The 18441-nt window shown below is 42.7% G+C and overlaps 1 protein-coding gene across 2 annotated transcripts in view; it reads left to right on the forward strand.

Annotated features, from left to right (window-relative positions):
• The first annotated feature begins 2786 nt into the window (after positions 1-2786).
• Positions 2787-18441, forward strand: part of SLC6A1 (solute carrier family 6 member 1) — a 63514-nt gene continuing 47859 nt past the window's right edge. For both annotated transcript variants that reach the window (XM_080386166.1, XM_080386167.1), the window contains exon 1: positions 2787-2985. The gene's annotated coding sequence lies outside the window, so the exon portion shown is untranslated. The remainder of the gene's footprint in view (positions 2986-18441) is intronic.

Consider the following 18441-nt stretch of genomic DNA (forward strand, 5'->3'; position numbering starts at 1 on the left):
CTTCTCCTATTGCTTGTTACTTGGGAGAAGAGACAGACTCCCACCTTGTTACGACCTCCTTTCAGGTAGCTGCAGAAAGCCATAAGGTCTCCCCTCAGCCTCCTTTTTCATCAGACTAAATCACCCCAGTTCCCTCAGCTGCTCATTGTAGAACTTGTTATCTAATATTGGATCAGTAGGGTAATTTTAAAGTTCCAAGTCTCTTGTGGATCATAATCAGACCAAACTGAATTGAGGTGATCTTGAAATCTAGTGTCTTAAAACAGGTGCACTGCTGAAATGCAGATCACACAGACTGGCCAGGAGCTCATGAGCCACAATTTGGGAACCACTGTGCTGGGGTTTTGCTCTGTACGTTGCTGGCTGTTAATGTCATCTGCCACAGAATTTATTCGCTTAACATCAAGCTATTCTGCAAAATTGGAGCTTTCAAGTAAAAAAGAAACACATCTAGGCTAAAGCACCACAATTGACAGTGTGAGAAGTGGTACAAAATCTACCCAGAGCTGCAGATGGCTGGTTTATGTAGCTATGTTTTAGGTGGTAGTTTTGACCTTACCAATGCAAACTGCCACAGAGGCAAAAGGCAGCCAGCCCCGCTGGGCTGTAACCATTGCGGAGGAAATCCAGACAGTCACATGGCTACAACATGGCAGGTAACCCACAGATGTCTTACCAGACTATGCCAACAGCATGGGGAGGGCTTTGGTCTCTTCTGTACTATTGGTACATCCAAGCCCAGAGAAAGGCAGCTCTCCCGTTTTAACATCCAACCTCAAGTGAACTGAATAGTCACTTGGTACTACTCAGGGAGCAGGTCTAAACAACTGAATATATGCTATATTTTAAAAAAAGCTAAGCAATCAGAACCAAAATACTTAGACAAAACACAAGGACAATGGGACTATGATGAAGACAAGTGCTAATCAGTAGCAAAATCTATAACCCTGAAGTAATAGTAGAGACACTAGAGCGGTAGTTATTTGTTGCCACTTGTATAAATCAGACAGCTAGAATATCATTAGCTATCACCTTTTCAAACCACACGGGCAAACAAAATTCCTGATTATTATGGTGGATTACAGGACAATCCAATTATTAGTCTCTGCATAAATACTCCTTGTAATTAATGGACAGCAGTTTTAAACTGCTAACATTTTCTACATTAAAACTCACAAGCAACTCACTGAAGATTTTGAGCAATCTGGCAATCCCTGCACAAATAGTAGGGTTTCAAATTGGTAATTAGCCAATTTCATGAGATGTATCCTCTCTATCTGCATGTCCTAGCGATAACCATCAGTGTTTATACTTCCATTGCTGTATGACTATCATGTATTAAACATTAGTTTACACATCATCCTTAAATTCACATAGAGCAATGTAGACATTAAGAAGATAGACAAACATTTAGGGTGGGTTCATAATCCACTGATGGGGTAAATTATAAGCAAACACACTTCCAGACTTGCTCAGGAGGAAAAGGAGGAGGCGAGGTCTTCCTGACTCAAGTGTGTGACAGTGCAATGTATGTTGCTGGTTTTGTTATCAGTTTTGTGTATTGTAAGACAGTTAGTAGAGATTGTAAATGTTACTTCATCTTCTAAACAACAGAGGCTGTTTAGCGCAGCGAAACATACAGGACAAGACATGGGATTGACTCTTATAGAACAGCCATGGCTACTTTAATCCTATCACAAAAGAAACCAGTTTACCTCAAAAAACTCCCTAGGTGGTGTTCTTTTGGTTCAATCCTCTGGCCAATTGTCACCGCCATTCACTGCTTATAGAGAGTCATCTGGGAAGTCAAAAGTACCCATGTTTTTGCTTCTAGCTGTTAACGTCCGTCAGGTACCTGGGGTGCAGCTGCCCTTGGTGGAACACCGTGTGACACCGAGGAGCGCCTGCTCTGCGGTCCCTGGGACAAGGCAGCCTTGCTCCTACATGTAGCCACAGAAGTAGTGTGACCACCCGCTGTGGTGAGCTCACCTGCTTTTGTCCCTGCTCGGAAGATGCCCAAGAGAGATGGCCAGGGGTTTCTGACTGGAAATCTTACACTGGGAAAACATCAGACTGGAAAGGATCCCAGGGCCGGGGCAATTCCACTTGTTTCTTTTCCTACACGTGGACATTTTTGAGGAAGTTTGAAAATGTATCAACGTTTCAGCACTTTCAAAACAGAGCTCTAAGCTTTCCTGTTGGAAATAACTTTGCACTTGGAAACACCCATCACCCAAACTCTGTCAGAGAACCACTGGTTCTCCTGGCAGCTCACCAGACGTGCCGTTCCTAAGTCCTTTGTTCAGCTTTTGTGAACTCGGGCCAAGGGGAGCCCAGCAATCCCCCAGCTGCCCAAGGGAACCTCTCTCAGGCCCGGCTCAGCCCAGTACGGCCCTGGAGCCTCGCTGGAGCCGGTCGAGGCGAGGTGGTGACGGGTGTTGCCCCAGGCAGGGGATGGGGTCTGGGCCTGCGGCCGGGCGGGGCGGGCCGGGGGCTGCCGCGGGGCCGGGGCCGGGGTCGGGGCCGCATGGCCGGTGCCTCTCCTGAGGGGCGGGATGGGGCCGGGGCTGAGGCTGGGGCCGGGGCCGCACGGCTGGCACCTCTCCTCAGGGCCGAGCCGTGGCCGTGGCCGCACGGCCGGTCCCGCTCCTCAGGGGGTGGCCGGGGCCGGGGCCGCACGGCTGGTCTGTCCTCACGGCCGGGGTCGGGGCCGATCCCGATCCCGATCCCGATCCCGATCCCGATCCCGATCCCGATCCCGATCCCCGTCCCCCTCCTCAGGGGCGGGCCGGGGGCGGGGCGGGGCGGGGCGCGCCCGGCCCCGCTGCTGCGCGGCCGCTGCTGCGTGGGGAGGGCGCGGCGGAGCGGCGGGCGCCGAGCTTTAAATGAACATTACTATCGCTCGGGGAGGGCAGCGCCGGTGGCTCGGGCCGATTGGCGGCGGCGGCGGCGGCAACGGCAGCTCTTCCTCCGCCGCGGCGGCAGGTAGGGTGTGCGCGTTTGAACGTGAACTTCGGTCCTTCGCAGCTCCCGGTTCGCGGCCGCCGCGGCGCTCTGAGGCGGGGCGGGCGGCGCTCCCCTGTCCTACGGCCGGCACCACAACGCCCCGCGCCCTTCCCCGGGCGGACGGCGGCTGCCGGCGGCGGGGGATGCGGCCGCCCTCGGGGGAAGGAGTCTGAGGCGGCGGCGTGCCCTCACAGGCGGCGGAGCGCTGCGGGCGGAGGAGCGTCCCCACCGAGGAGCCGCGGGCGCCGCTGAGGTAAATCGCCCGGGAGGCGGCGGCGGGCGGTCGCCTGTTGCCGCCGCGCCGGTGGCGGTGGCCGGGGAGGGTGGCGGTGGCGCCGGGTTCCCCCCGAAGGCGCTGCCGAGCCTCGGCGTGAGGAGCGGGGCGGCGGGACGGCCGGCCTGCCTGGCTGCCGCGGCGGGAATCCGAACCGGCCTCGTCCCAGCCACAGTGGCTCCCGGGAGGTGCAGGGGTTTGTTTCCTCTCGTTTAATGCTGAGCGGGTTCCAACTCCGTTAGTCGGTAGCAGAGCATGGGTTTGGAAATACGAGGTGTCAGTCCAGTGCTCCGTTTCGAGCGTGGTGATAACGGGTTTAAAGGTTTAGTTATAATCTCGGTCCATGCATTTTTTTCTCCGTTGCTTTAGAACTCGTTTAAACTGTATTTTCAGCAGAGATGAGCGAACTTTAAAGAAAATCAGGTCAGGCATAGATTCCGGGCATCAAACCCTTTTCAGGTCCCAGAAATAGCCACAGAAGTAGCGTGACCAATTCTTCTTTCATGCACAGAGCTTCTTATTTCCGTTGGAATTTCTGACGGATACTGGAGCTCATCAACTGGATATTTTCGGCTTAGTTTATTGAAACCAACGCGCTTTCTGGGCTTGCGTTCCTATGCAATTGCATTCGTCTCCCTTGACTGTACGAGGTTTGAGTTTCTGATCGGGTTGTTGAGCACAAGCTCTTTTTCTTTTTGCATTTTTAGGGTTTAGATCTGTGAGAAGATGAAAAGAACTGTGAGGAAACGTGCGTATTAGCTATTACAGGGTTAAAAAATAATTATTTGGATAATGATAAAAGAGGTTCAGAGAGAATATTTTATTTCTAATACTCAGTACTTGAAACAACGGGGTTGTTAAGTTATTGCATGTCTTATGAAGTTTTGAAACACGAATCGACAAATACTTATCTTGCAGTAAATGGGTCAGATGATAACATCTTCCACTGAATCTCTTACTTCTGTATTGGACAGTTTTGGTTGCTAAGTAGCTATGAATTTCTAATCCCAAAGTAAATGATGTCATAATGACATCATCATGTCCTTTCACTTGATTGATTCTCGTAAGAGAACAGTAATGAGATTTGATATACACGTCCCATCTCTTTAATATTCTTCCTCTGCTTCAGGGGATTTCCTGACCTGCCTGGCAAATTCCAGTGAATCACACTGAGCTCTAGTAAAAAGACATTGCTTTTGGAGACAAGGTGGAACATTAAAGGGACAGGGGCTGATCCTGGCCTCTTCAAAATCTGAGGAACTTGGCAGCTTATGTTTTAAGTGTGGAGATCTAGACATGAAGGGCAGTGACTTAAAACTTGGCGTTACTAAATTTGCATGCAGGTGTGAAAGCGTCTTGAATTTCAGAGCCACTTCATCACTGTTGAGGATCAAGTCAATGTGTGTAAATCTAATGCTTTAGGTGAGGCAGGGGGAACAGAAAAACCATAAGCTGGTGTCTTCCTTCAGCTGCCAAGAAAAAATATTCAGTCCTAATTGTAAGTGGATGAAATCTGTCAGAAATTCCCATGTTAATAGTGTGTTAAGAATTGACAGCTCAATTTATTTCTCCTTTTTACCACTGATTTTAGTATCAACACCGGCATCGTAGGGGGCTTCCTCTAAGAGAGTTCTAAGTCTTTAGAGTTTGCAGAATGTGTAAGAAATTTATGTTTTTTTGTTTCTTCTGAGGTTAAAAGTACAAGTGATGTCATTTGCTGATGATCAGTGTGGACTGCTAGTTTTTATCATGTGTGTGTTCATATGAGCATGGGTTGACATAGACTTTAGGCAATTGTTTTCATGATAAACTGTTGGTTTGCAACCATGAATTTCTTCATACCCAGTGAGTTAGAGATACTCAGGACAGAGCCATGTGTATTTTGTGTGTGCAAATCCTACTATGTCATATGATGTGGAAAAGGGAGAAATGAAGCAATTTTCATGTCCGCTTTAATGGAACATGTAGTTTGGTAAAGTTAAAAGCCGTGTCTGTCTCATAAAATTCAGAGGCTGCTTTACACCAATTTCACTTGATTCATGAATATCACAGCTTGCTAAAATGCATTTCAAAAGTAAACAATGATTTGTTAGCACGAACGAGTTAGTGGTTAATGTATTTACTGAAGATACTGCCTGCTGATGTGATGCTTCTATTATCGCTAAAGTACTGCAGTGCTGATGGCACTATTAAGTATAACAGAGTAGTAATTGAACATGAGGACTGGGAACAAGTAGGGAGGTGGTGGGGGAAGATGGCTTTTGACTGCATATTTGAATCTATTCACCATGCAAGTGCAATGTAAGCTACAGAAGCAAAAAGGAAATTTCTAAATAATCTGTAAGAATTCTGCACTCATCCTATATGCAGTGACAAATTTCCGCAAGCTTTAGATGCTTTTTGGGATGACTCAACTACAAACAAATGATTCGTGAAAAAAAGGGAAAAAAAATTATTTCTGAAGAGAATCCTTGGTGACAATTTCTTTTCAAGTTATCTTAGGATTTTCTACTTACCATGATTTTTTCTAACTCATGCCTGCCTTTAATGTTGGAAACGAAAAATGAATTTGGACTTGGGGATATATCTGTGCCTTTCAACTGCATGTTAGATGGTCATCTGTGACATTTGCATGGTTGTGCTTTTAATATGGTGACACATTTGGTTACATAAAACGCAGAAAGCAGTGCACCTCAAAGCCTTTCTGAATGCTTGTAATGGAAGGTTGATGCTGCAGTCCTGACCCCTTTGAACAGGCGATGACAGCACAGACGTGGCCAAATAGAGAAAGACAGTGAATGCTTTCACAGTTGTGACAGATCTCACTTAAAAGACAAGGTCAGTTCTTGCAGTGGCTCAGTAAAACAATGGAGAAGGCAACAAAGTCTTTTGTTGTATGAATAGTAATAAGAAATGCTGTCTTTAGTTTTTTGTTATCTACTGCAAGTCTAACCTGCATGCAGATCACGGGTGAATTATCTGTTATCTGGCTTAAAAAAACCCACAAATGATATGCTTCAGAACTTCTAGCGATTGAGGTGCTTTGTTCCCCTGCTTCCAGAAGCGTGCCCTTTGACTGTCAGTGTGAGGCAGCGATTCAGTCCCAGTTTCTGCTTTTGTCATAAGCTCTGCATGAGAATAGAATAAAATGCCAGGTGGATTACTAGATTTACGTTTTTTTTCTTCCTTTTAGTTTAGATTTTTAAGGGGAAAATAGTGTCTATAAAATCTGAGACTTTCTCAGGCCACTTGTGTGAGCCTTTTATAAGGGCAACACTGGCAGTTGGTGTTTGAAATGAGTTCCGTTCAGTCAGATTGCAAGGTAACCTGGCAAGTAAATTAATCTACACCTGGATCTTCTTTACTGATGGAAAAACAATCTGCCAGCTCCATAAAAAGCACTATTTACAGAATGCAGAAAGGATTTAGTCCCTTATATACAGGCAAATAAAATAATTTTAAAATATATTTTTGTATATGTACTCTACCCTCCTTTCTGTTAGAAGGAGTTTGAAGAAGGAATGTCATGCAGTGTAACATGAACAACAAATTGTTACTCTCCAATAAACCTCTTGGCTGCTTTTTTTTTTTTTTTTTTTTTTGTTCAAGATCTGGCCAACATGCAAGCTTGTGAATGTAGAAGATGCTGACCACGTCCACAGTAGGGCTGATGTCATCTGCAAACCAAGGACTAAACGCTGCTGTCAGTTGCACTAGTGTAGCTGGAACATTAGCTTGAGAGGTCATGCTTTGGCTTTGCCCCAAGGAAATAGACCCAAACCGTTTACATTAACATTCTGATATTTCCATGCTGCTACTCTGATCAGACTCAAATGTGCAGAAAATGCCACTCTTTGAACAGTAATTGTGCTTTGTACCGGGTTAACGACAGCTCTGTTACAAAAGAACCCTGTGGGTTACAGAAAACCCACAAGGTATAACAGCTACGAGTCCTCTGACTTCAATGGTAATTGATAGTGTTCTGTATCAATCAAAGTAATCACTTTGGTGTCTCAGAAGTCCCATGTTTGTCTTACTCTGCAGGAATTCTGATGTGCCACTGTTGTCTGTTTAAAAAAAAAAAAAAAAATCATCAAACAACAACAAAACACAACCACAAAAAAAACCAACAACAACCAAAAAACCCTAAAAGAAATAAAATAAAATACAGATGTGGGCATTGCGTGCTGGTGGCTACCATTAGCTATTAGATATGAAAAGGCTTTCTGTTTAAGACTTAAATTAAACATATTTAGGTATCAATTGTTCCAAAATCACCTTTCCACTCAAAATAAGTTCCAAAAGAATTAATCATTTGGAAATGGAAGTTATTTAGGAAAACCAGAGAGATTTGTTAAGCTGGAAAATTTTGATTTTATTCCAGCTTTGATCCTTATATTTTAAAAGATGTGATATGTTGTTAGCAAACTTAATGCTGATTTTAGTTTCGAGCGCTGTCTTAGAATAATCTTTTTGTAAACTGAATCTTTACTGTGTAAGGTAACACTTATTTAATGTTTACTTATAATCATGTTATAATGAAAAGCATACAGTGAAAAATCAGTACTTTTGATAGCAATTGTATTCCTATGTGTATCAAGCAATACCTACACAGCTGAGGATCACACTGTAACTTTATAAAATCATTTAACAAGACTAAGCTACAGGGCAGAAGAAAGGAAGAAAAAAGTTATGTCAGTGGTGAATAAATACATCACAAAATTTTCAAAGATACATGCTTTCAGTTACCAAGTGATGTATTCCTTTCAATACAAACTAAAAATTCTTAAGTCGCAGTCTGATCTTGAATTCTGCTTGTGCGAGAAATTCTGATGATATTTTTTTCCTCCCTCTGAATTAAAATGGATAAAACGAAGCTCAAGGTGCAGACTGTTTTCCCAGAGAAGTTTCCTCAGTGTTTTCATCACTTCCGAGTCGTGGGTGTTGGAGGGAGAGTTTGCATAGTCCGTGCAATCACATTTCTTCCAAGATGTGACTTGCAGTATGCCCTTGAAGGGAAAGGGTATGCACCACCAACGCTTCGCCAATCTGAACCCTAGAATTAGTTAATTTGGGAGTTCTGGGATATAGATCAGGGGAGTCAAATTGCTTGTTGGTTAGTTTTTGTTTGGGTGTTTATTCTGGCTGGAATGTAGTGGAGACTCAGTCTGACAACTGACACAGTGCTCAAAGAGAAAATACTTTTCTCTATCAACGTGATGCTGCTGTTTAACATCTCTCTTCGTTTCAGGCGACGACAACTGTTTCCCCACTGTATGACTGTTTCCTCAGTGAAGCTGCGATGAAATGAGGCAGCTGTTTTAAAAACAAGTATCACAGGAATAAAACATGGCTTCCAGTTGTGGATAGAACAAGGAGGGCACTGTTTAGTATTCTTCTCTTCCTCAGTTGTTTTTAAAGGCTAATGAAAGCCTAAGGAGACACTCAGACAGTCACACTAGCACAAATCCCTATTATTGCTCTGATGATGAGCCTTGGTACTGGAAATTTTGCATGCTGCATCTTTGTTGCCTTCTGTAGATGCTACAGATAGCAGGAAGGGATTGATAAAATGACACAGATGCTTTAATTATGATTTGATTACAGAGCAGCCAGAGGAGTCTATTCTGAGGAATATGCAATTAGGGAAAATTATGAGGACTATCTAACCTTCCGAAATTAAAATTAACTGGGATTATTTGAACAGGGTCTTAATATTTCTGAAATAATATAATTCCTGAAGGATCTTGCTGCTCTTATGTGTTAGATCCTCTCTAGTTTAGCAGGTGGGTTTCAGAGTAACACAATGTCATCTTACTCAGCTGCGTCTACTGGTTTGCTTCACCGAGCAGTCCCATCCCTTGCTGGTCACGCACAGCAGGGTGACGCAGAGCCTGCGTTTCAACTGGAAGTAAGCAGCCATCCCTGGGTTGAAGCACAAAAAAAGGAAGAGCAGTTTAAGCATTCCTGGATCATCTCTCAGTGTGAAAACAGGGTTTCTTCCATCTCGGGAGCAAGAAAACTAGAGTTGTGCAACCTTGCCATGTGGGTTCCAAAGGGAAGGTGCAGCTGGAAAATTCCATGCCTTTTCCACTTGCAAACTATTTGATAGCAGAAAGCTATATGATTAAGTATGTTAAGCTTCTTTGTGGGTTTAAGTGGTACAAATGACTTGAATTTAATTCCATTGATTTCACTAGGTGTCAAACATGAGCAGAATTCAAAATCTGGCCCAGAGTTGAATAGCAGCATACCTTCAGCCTCAAATATAAAGACACTTAAATCTTATGGAAGGTACATTCTCAGACAGTAATTGTGCATTCTTCACTTTTCTGAAGTGAGTTCCTCTATGTGGACACGCAGCATCAGCCTGGAGACTGGTGTCAGGCACCGAGCTGATAAAACGCCGGGTTGCCCCAGCTAGCTGCATGAACTAGCAGGTGAGGGCACGGGCAGGGCAGGAGGCTTTCAGGGTGCAAACAGCACCACATCCACAGCTGCCGTCATCACTATGCGTACAAATAATGTTTTACTTACTTTTCCTCAACACTTGGCATGTTCATTTACCAGTAGTAGAAGTTGGGGTGTTTTTCTTATTTTCTGTAGAACTGAATATTTAAATATTAATGCTTGAAAATCATACCTCAAATGTAATGTCGGTTAGTCTCCCTGAACTACCGCTCTCCAGCCAGAAACAGCAGGACCTGCCGGGGCCCTCGGGGGCTCTGGTGTGGGCTGCTGGGTTTGCTCCAGGGCTGCAGGGTGGTAGCAGTGGAAGGGAGAAAGACCCCTGCCTTGGAGAGCTCCGGGAGACCCGCTCTTCCAGCAGCTCATCGAGGCCACGTGAACCCGGGCGTTGCTGACCTTGGTGCCTGGATGCCCCATGAATGGATATGGGGGTTGTGAGAAGCACCAGCTGGTTTCATTCACCTCCCTAGGGGGCTTGTGCTGAAGGCTGACCTTGCTTTTGACCTTGCTTACCTTCAACAGCAACAGATACTCCTGAGCTGACAGTGAATGTGGCCTGCGCAGCTGAGGATAGATGGTGTTCAGGACACTTAAAGAACCACTGTTCTTCCTGAACAGGTGCTGAGCGCGTTTAAGCTTAAGTGTAGCTAAAGATCAGCAGCTGCCAGTTTCCTTTGTCAATTATAAGGGCATTTTCTAGTGTAGTGCCTTCCTTATTTATTTTAACATTTCTTTTTAAAAGCCTTCAAGCCCTCCAACTTCAAAGCATTTCTGTTCCTACTGACCCATGTGTATTTCACATGGGTAAAACCTCTAGCTAGCAACTTGAGGATGATTTCTCAAGGGTCGCTTTAATAAATTAGGTTATTTATTTTCTGCCTGAAATTCCCTGGTTGGTGACTAAGAGAAACTTTGTATTAAGCTGTGCAAAGCATAATGGGGTTGTTGTAATGCTTTGATGTGGAAATGCTTAAATGTCAAAAAAAAAAAAAAAAAAGTGGTGTTATTGATAGAGAAAGCTTACTTCAGGTATCTAGGGACAATTTATATAAACCAAATATAGATTATACTAGGAAGATTATAGATTTTGGCAATAGCCCTTTTAAACTTCTATATTGGACATCATAAAAAAGTCAAAATCAAATTGTTTTCTTCAAGTGTTCTGCAGATAGTTGCAAATTCAGTCCTTTTTAAAAAATAAAGATATATTTTATCTCAGTGATAGGGTAATTAATATTGCAGTAAATGTAAGTAAGATTTTCATTTTCTTATACCTATTACAAAACCATTCTTGATCAACAGACTTACTGAGCTGACTGTACTTAATTTTTCTGGAATTAAAAGGCTATAGTGAATTTGCACTATGTTCATCTTGCTTAGTGAAGGCAGTTATATAAGAGTTGCTTCCCCTTCACTGATTGAATTGTATTTCCCATGCCATTTCTTGCTTTCCATGTTGCTTATAGATTAGCAAAAGAGTTTGCTTATTTTCTTCTTTTCTTCTTGTATCTATTTTTGAGGCTTATTAGCACAAAGTAGCTCTGAGCCATAGCTTGGACACCAGAGATTCTGAAAACCTCAAATAGCCATAATAATGGAGTTGGATGAAGGATGCTGGTTGCCATGGGAACAGTGCATGTGCCACACAAGATAATGTAACTGCTGTAGTGCAGAGATCTGTGCTGCATATTGATTGCAAGATTTCTTGAATTCCTTATAAATCTTATGCTGTGTGTTCCACCTAGCAAGTGAGAGAAGCTTATCAGCTGGACTAAATTCAGAGAGATTTTGTTAATTTGAAAAAAAGTTGACTTTTACGTGTGAGGAGAGAAGGAAGGGGTCAGAACCACTCGAGAGTATTGTTGGGTTCACAGCCTTTCCTTGTTGAGTTGACAGTGTCCTAACTGTTGTGTTAAATCAGAGTTAACGAAGTATTGGAACTAAGGCACTACGGGCGAGTGCCCCGAGTTAAAGGGGCGATAGAAGGCCGTAGGAAACTGAACTTTCCCCTAGATGTTTCATATGGTGGCTTGTCACCTGGACACCTGCACAGTATTACAGTTCCCCAGCATACCTCTATGCTTTTGTTGGTATGCTGCTGAAAAGTTCATTTTTGTCCCAGTTTGTCAGGGATGAATATAATTTGCACAGCTATGCTACTAAATACTGTGATTAAGAAATATCACTCTCATTGACAGCCAAGAGGATGAGTGCAGTATTGGTCATTTCACCAAGCTGTGGGAAGACGAAACATGCAGGTTTTAATATGGAGGACTTCTGTGTGAGCAGGACCACGCTTGGGTTTGTTTCTCAGTGAGGCTGGGCTTTGCTTGTCTTTAAATGTATGAAAATCACACCTTTCAGAGTGGCAGCATCTACCAGGTTAGTGTAGTACTAGTAGGCTGCTAAGGTTGTCCGCAATATTGCATAAACCCAAATGAAACAGGACTGGTTTCGCTATAATTCTGCAGCCTACGCTTTCTGTGTCCTGGAATAACAACATAGAAACTCTAGTTATTGTTTATTATTTGTTATCAGTAGCCCAGTTTCTCACTGGCATAAACCAGCAGAGGTCTATAAGTGGTCGTCTTGGTGAAGTGCTCCTTCACTGCAGGTAAGCCCTGGCGTGTGACCTCCCCAGGGGCTTGTATCCTGCTTCAGCATCCTGCTTCCTGGACTCGGATGGGATCTCTAGGCCACGCTCACTCCTCGGTGAAAGGCAGTCAGGTCCACTAGTGCTCAAGATGATTGTGCAGATGAGATAATGCAAATGAAAACTGTCCTTCTAATGTTACCCCTCTGGGAAGGGTGATGCCAGAAGCTTTTGCTTGCCTTCAGCAGGATTGCTGGCAATTGGCCACTTCTCCGCTCTCTAAAGGTAAACATTGAAACAGTCCCAGTGCTAGTGTTACTGAATCAAACCTGCCACTCCCCTCCTCCCAAGTTACATGTGGGGATACATAACCTTTAAATTTTTCCTTAGATCTGCTTTCCCAATTTTTTTTTTCCCTATGAGGAGTTTGTGTCAGAACATGAACTTCTGGCAACTATTAATAAAGCCCAACAAGGCTGGTAACTGAGATTTATTGGAAAGTCTCTGCTTTTTTTATTTTGTCTCTTAATTCCTGGAAAACCTGCAGTTAGAGAAGATACTGTGTAATCATTGATCTTACAAGGTTTTTGGAGATGATGTAGATAGTTTCATACTTCACTGGTGCTATTTGAATCTCTGGGTGTTGTCTGACTCTACCTCAAAAGTATCAGACCTTGAAGAACTGTTGTTAGTGAGGTTTTCTGTGTCTGCTCTAATAAGATACTTATCTTGAAGGAGAGATGGATAACTTAAAATCTATCTGAGGTATTATTTGTCAGAAATGTGTCTAAGAGGACATTTTTAGAAATGTTAGGCTATCGTGCCCTTGGGGCGTTATTTGCAGGGTTGTGTGACTTTGTTCATCAGTACGGGTCATCTCAAATGTGGTACTCAGATATCCATTCAGTTTATTCTTGACTACTATTTCTGCTTTTTCTTTACTGCTATCCCTAGTTTTAGATGCTACCACCACAGCCCATCAAAGTACCTAGTTTTATTGCCAGTTCAAAAAACTGATTATACAGGATCAGCTTCTCGGAGGAGTTCTGAGATTTTTTTTTTTTGTACAGCCAAAACAAACTGAGATATCATCTAAGATGTCTGTTTATAATAGAGGTGACTGCTTTGTAACATATAGACAGCTAACATTTTAGGCCACTTAAACATGGTAAGGGACTAGTGGCACTGCACTCTATGTTTAAAGCCATTGGATTTTCATTTCTTTTGTAACCCTTTGACACTTTCTGGGATTGTGTAATAATTCATGTGTAAAATCCTTAGCCTTTTTTAAAACAAAGTGTATGTTCAATTTAGTAAATGAACTCATTGGTGAACTTGGATGTTCAACGTCACCTTGAATAGGAGCAAGGCTCTTGCCTGAGTGGTGTGAGGCGCCCACCTGCTTGGCTGAGCCCTCCTGCCACACCTGGTCTGAGCAGTGCCTTTCGTGCCCTGAGGGCCTTTGTGTGCAGCTCTCACAGAAATGAAGCCTGGGACCTTCTGCCAGGTGTCCAGGGATTAGCTGGTTAGGTTTCTATACGTGTGTGTAAATATACACATAAATACACACCCATTAACCGTGTGTTTGTCTGTATATCTCCCCCTCTCTCTCTGTATATACTCTGCAGTTCTTATCTTTTCCTGCTCTCAGCGATGCTCCTGCTGTCATTTAATGATGTTTAAGATGATCGCTTGGATTAGAAAGCTCTTCAGTTAGGATAAAAGTGAACAGGCAGGAACTGAATGTCACCTGTAACTTTTGTTTTGGCCCAAGCTGTGCACCAGCTGGAAGTGGCTTGTCACCATAACGGGGTGGTCATATGGTTCTGAATGAACATGTAGCTGAGGCACAGTTATCGATTGTCACTCGTCTGTCCTTGGACTCTCTGGTACTGTCCTGGTACTATCGTGATTTTAAAGAAATACTCAGCTCTCTTAAGTGTGGGAACAGGTATGAATGCCTGTAAATGCCTACAGCAGCCTGGCTCAAGGTGGCCATGAAGAATGCCAGGGAATGTGTGTCCTTTCTGTGGTGTTTCATGGTGTTGATGCCTATAAGTCTGTTGCTTTGTCCCCAGGATTTTTTAATGTCAAAATGGTGCTAAATTTGATAAAGGCAGGACTGAGTTTATAGCAGGATATCTCTTCAACCAACATCTTTTTTACAACAAAGCAGAGTTGAGGGGCTCGATTAAAAAACCCATGTGAAAGACAGGGCATCTTCTGCTGTCATTCGATGGAAAACTATGTAGGTTACCAAATGTGCCAACTTCCATGTTATCCCTTAAGTCACTTTCCTTGGTTGAACTCCACGGAGTCTGAAGCTGCTGCTGATTGTTAAGGTCTTGCATAGCACCTAGTGTACAACATTCTATAAATCTTCCCTGTTTACTGTACTAAAGCTGTAGGAATTGAGTGATTATAAAGTAATGATTAACACCTTATAGCTCAATAGATTTTAGGAGTGCAGGTCTGGTAAGAAATGCAGCTGCCGCCCCCTCCCCTATCCTGCCAAAAACTCCAAACCCCACAAAAACTCTGGCATGTAAGATGGTTGCTGGATTGAATATAATAATGTTCCAATCATCGGCATGTGTAGTTGAGAAGACAATGAGTATTTCTGAAGAAAACAGTAGGGAAGTGAGCCAAATGCTTACCTTGGAAAGGTCAGTGACTTTAATGTATCAGCAGTAATTTGTACTAATTGTGAATCTGGCCCTGGCATCTAGGCCCCCTAAGGAGTAGAGCAAGGGTTATTCTGGTTTTGTGAATGCAAGCAAATCAAGACTGTCTATGGTTTATCATTCAGAACTCCCTTTTCAAGTGCTTAAAGCCACATTTAAGTCTTCAAGAAGAAGCAGCGATACCTGATGGTTCATAGTTAAAAGTGGTAGAATTTTATCTTCGTGGCTCCTGGAAAAGGAGATTGATGGTTCTGCTTCACAGAGACGCTCAGAGGACTGTGAGGAAGATTGTTTTCTCAAATTTGCATTCAGCTATTCTAAGTTTATCCATTTCCACTGAGCACAAGGATGATTTTGATTTTACACAACAAGAGTTTCTAAGGAGGCGCTAGATTTACAAAAGCGGTTGCCAAGGGTCTCCTAGGGACTTGACAGATTTACAGACTGATGACATACTACTACTGTACTCCCAATGGAAATTGGGTTTGATATAAATAATAAAGAATTGGAGGTGCTCAAGGACAATGTTCAAAAGCAATTTAGAGAGGCCATGGAACATTTTGATTTGTCTCAGTATAATTCCTCCCACAAAAGGGAGTTGAACTGTGGTGGAATTTATTTATTATAGCTTTACACTTTTTTATATTGAAAATTGAGCTTCAGCATTATATTCCACTTCTGCCTTACCTTTTGCAGATTACATAAAGATAAATGAGTATCTTATGTAGGAAAAATCTTTGGGCTGGGGAAGGTTTAAATGAAAATTTTCAAATATTTTTTATTTATTTATTTCAAAAGAGTATGTATGTCTTAGCCAAAGTGGTTTAGTAATGGGCAAATATGGGCTTGGGAAATGCTTAGATGGACCTTTGAAAAATGTCGTAAACTTCCTAGCTAATATTTTCTAAGTATTAAAAAAAAAAGACATGCTATTATTTGCAGATCACGTCTGTGCCAACACTGACAGTATTAGAAAGGCAACCCTATTTAGTTTGCTCTATTGTTCTTTATATGAGAACTTGCTGCCTTGTCTTCTGAGTAACACAAAAGCTATTTTATTTCTGAGGAACAAATGCTTTCTGAGTGAATCCTGTAAGATGCTGGGTTTCTTTCATGAGACCTCTATATTTTCCTTTTGCTGCTATTTTTGAAGTTGTAGGAAATTGCAACAGAATTGCATTACAAGGGCAGAGCTGCTTATGTTGTGTTTTGCTTCAAGTAGTTAAAGAAAAGAATTGCTGAGTGGTGCCTAAGATACGGCAGCTAAATATGTGAATGCCCATGTACCTGCTAGTTAAGACATGTGTATTGCAGCTAGAGATGAATTCTTTTCATTTATAGATGTACTGATGTTAGAGGTGAGATGGAGGGGCAGGGGAATAATGTTCCTTCTTTAAAGGTCATATAGATGTTGTCTTGAAATGCATTGTATTCAGGCTCTCTCTAAAGCTATTGCAGCTTACTTTTTGCCACAGCATATTGTGGGAAATAATCACCTTCAGGTATTTACAGTCAAGATCAGCTTCTTCCTTGCTCCTTGCAGACAATCTAAAAATCACATTGATGATGGGTAACACTGATAAGTATATAGTAAATCAAACAAAAAAACTGTGCAGATTTATGGGCAGTTTTCTTCCTAAGGGGTGACAAAGGTGTACAGATTGAGGACAGCTAAGCTGTTAGCAAAGGTACTCCTATTGTTGAAGTACAGAATGAGGAAAACTAGCTGTAATTGCTCAAAGATGTATCAGTTGTACTTCCCCTGTGGATAGAAAGACATGGAAATAATTAACACTACAAAGGAATGGCCACAATGGAAAGAGTCTAGCATTATCCTCTGGTGTCCTTTTTGGAAGGCAGATGAAACCTGTCGGGGCCCCGCTCCCTGCCTGCCTTACTGCACATAGGAGACTTTTGGCAGCAGTGGCAGAAGCAGTGTTGAAATGATTGCTGCCTGGTACTGTGAGAGTTGTTGCTTCTGCTTGGACCCTTGGGGTTTAAGAATGGCCAAGGAACACAACTGTAGGCAGTTCTTGTCCTTCCATTTTATTCCACGTAGTCTGCTAGTTTTTTGAGCTGGATATTAACAGGTGGGTCTGCTCTTAAGTAACCCAGCTTTCTGCAGCAGGTGTGGGATTTGGCACTGGGCCCCTTGAAGAAGTTAGGTCTGAGAGAAGAGCTTGCAGCTGAAGAGCTTTGAATAGCAGCAGGTAACATCCTCAAGCTGCAGTATCTCAGACTTGTCACTGTTTCTTGCTTGCTTCTGGATTAGGAGCATAAGCAAACAAAAAATTCTGAGGAATGCTGTATCCATTAAAAAACAACAACAACAAAAACCCCCAAACCAACAACAAAAGCCCAAAGAATTTTTGTTTAAGAACTAACATTGGGTCAGAATGGGGAACATAAGTGATTATTACACTTAGCATCTGGCATGTGTGTCAGCCTAAGTTGTGTCTGAAAGCAAAATGTATGGCTGTCTCCAGAAAGTTTTATTCATCAGTGCTGCATTCATGCACTTCAGGGAACGGCTGGTGTAGGGAGATTTACATGGGTACCATACGTTCTGCTATATTTATACTATCAATTATTATGCTGACATGGTTTCTGCGTGAAACACATAGTGAACCTCTCTGTAGATTCATTCACTTTTTGGCTGGGCTAGTTAAGATCACACTGCTTTGTTTATAATTCTTTTCTAAAGGCATTTGCAGTGTTTGTATGTGAAGTAATTGTGTAGTTGTTTACCTTCTGCAAGTGTTTGTAACAAGATTTATTCTGTAGTCCTGGCTATGAATATTAGCTGTACAGCAGTTTTTTTCCATGATGCTCCTACCTTCAAGACAGAGGATTTACACGCAGCTGCTAGAAATGAGTGTTGCTTTTCCAGCAGGAGGCTCTTGTAGTGGAAATTAGGGAGCTGGAAGAGAGGTTGAAAGTGTAAATGGGAAAGCCCAGGGACCTTTGCAGAAAGCCATCTCCACTGACCTTGATACTTTCACAGTAGTGGACAACGTGGTTCTGTGCATTTAGACATGGTTATGGGAAGTATAAAATGTTGACTAGATGACAGCTGGACTGCTGTGACATTTTGCAGGGGAGGGAAGGGTTCACCAGGAAAGCTGGATCGGTTACTTTTCCGTCTGGAGGATGGGTATTGTAAAAGAATGCTGCTTCCATTCATATGTATATATATTTATTTTTTTTTAATATAGGATTAATTCAGTGCCAGCTACCTAATGTCACTGTTGCTTCCACAAAATATTTAAAAGTTCTATAACAGCAAACTGAAATAATCTCCATTCAATTTAAAACAAAGCTCTATATTTTATTTGAAAAATTATGACCTCCTCCCTAAAATCAGAGGTGGAATTCCATCACTGGTTGGATGTGCAGAGGAGTCTGAAATACATAGT

This window comes from Falco punctatus, assembly GCF_963210335.1.
Source record: "Falco punctatus genome assembly, chromosome: 4".
In the NCBI taxonomy this organism is placed as follows: Eukaryota; Metazoa; Chordata; class Aves; order Falconiformes; family Falconidae; genus Falco; species Falco punctatus.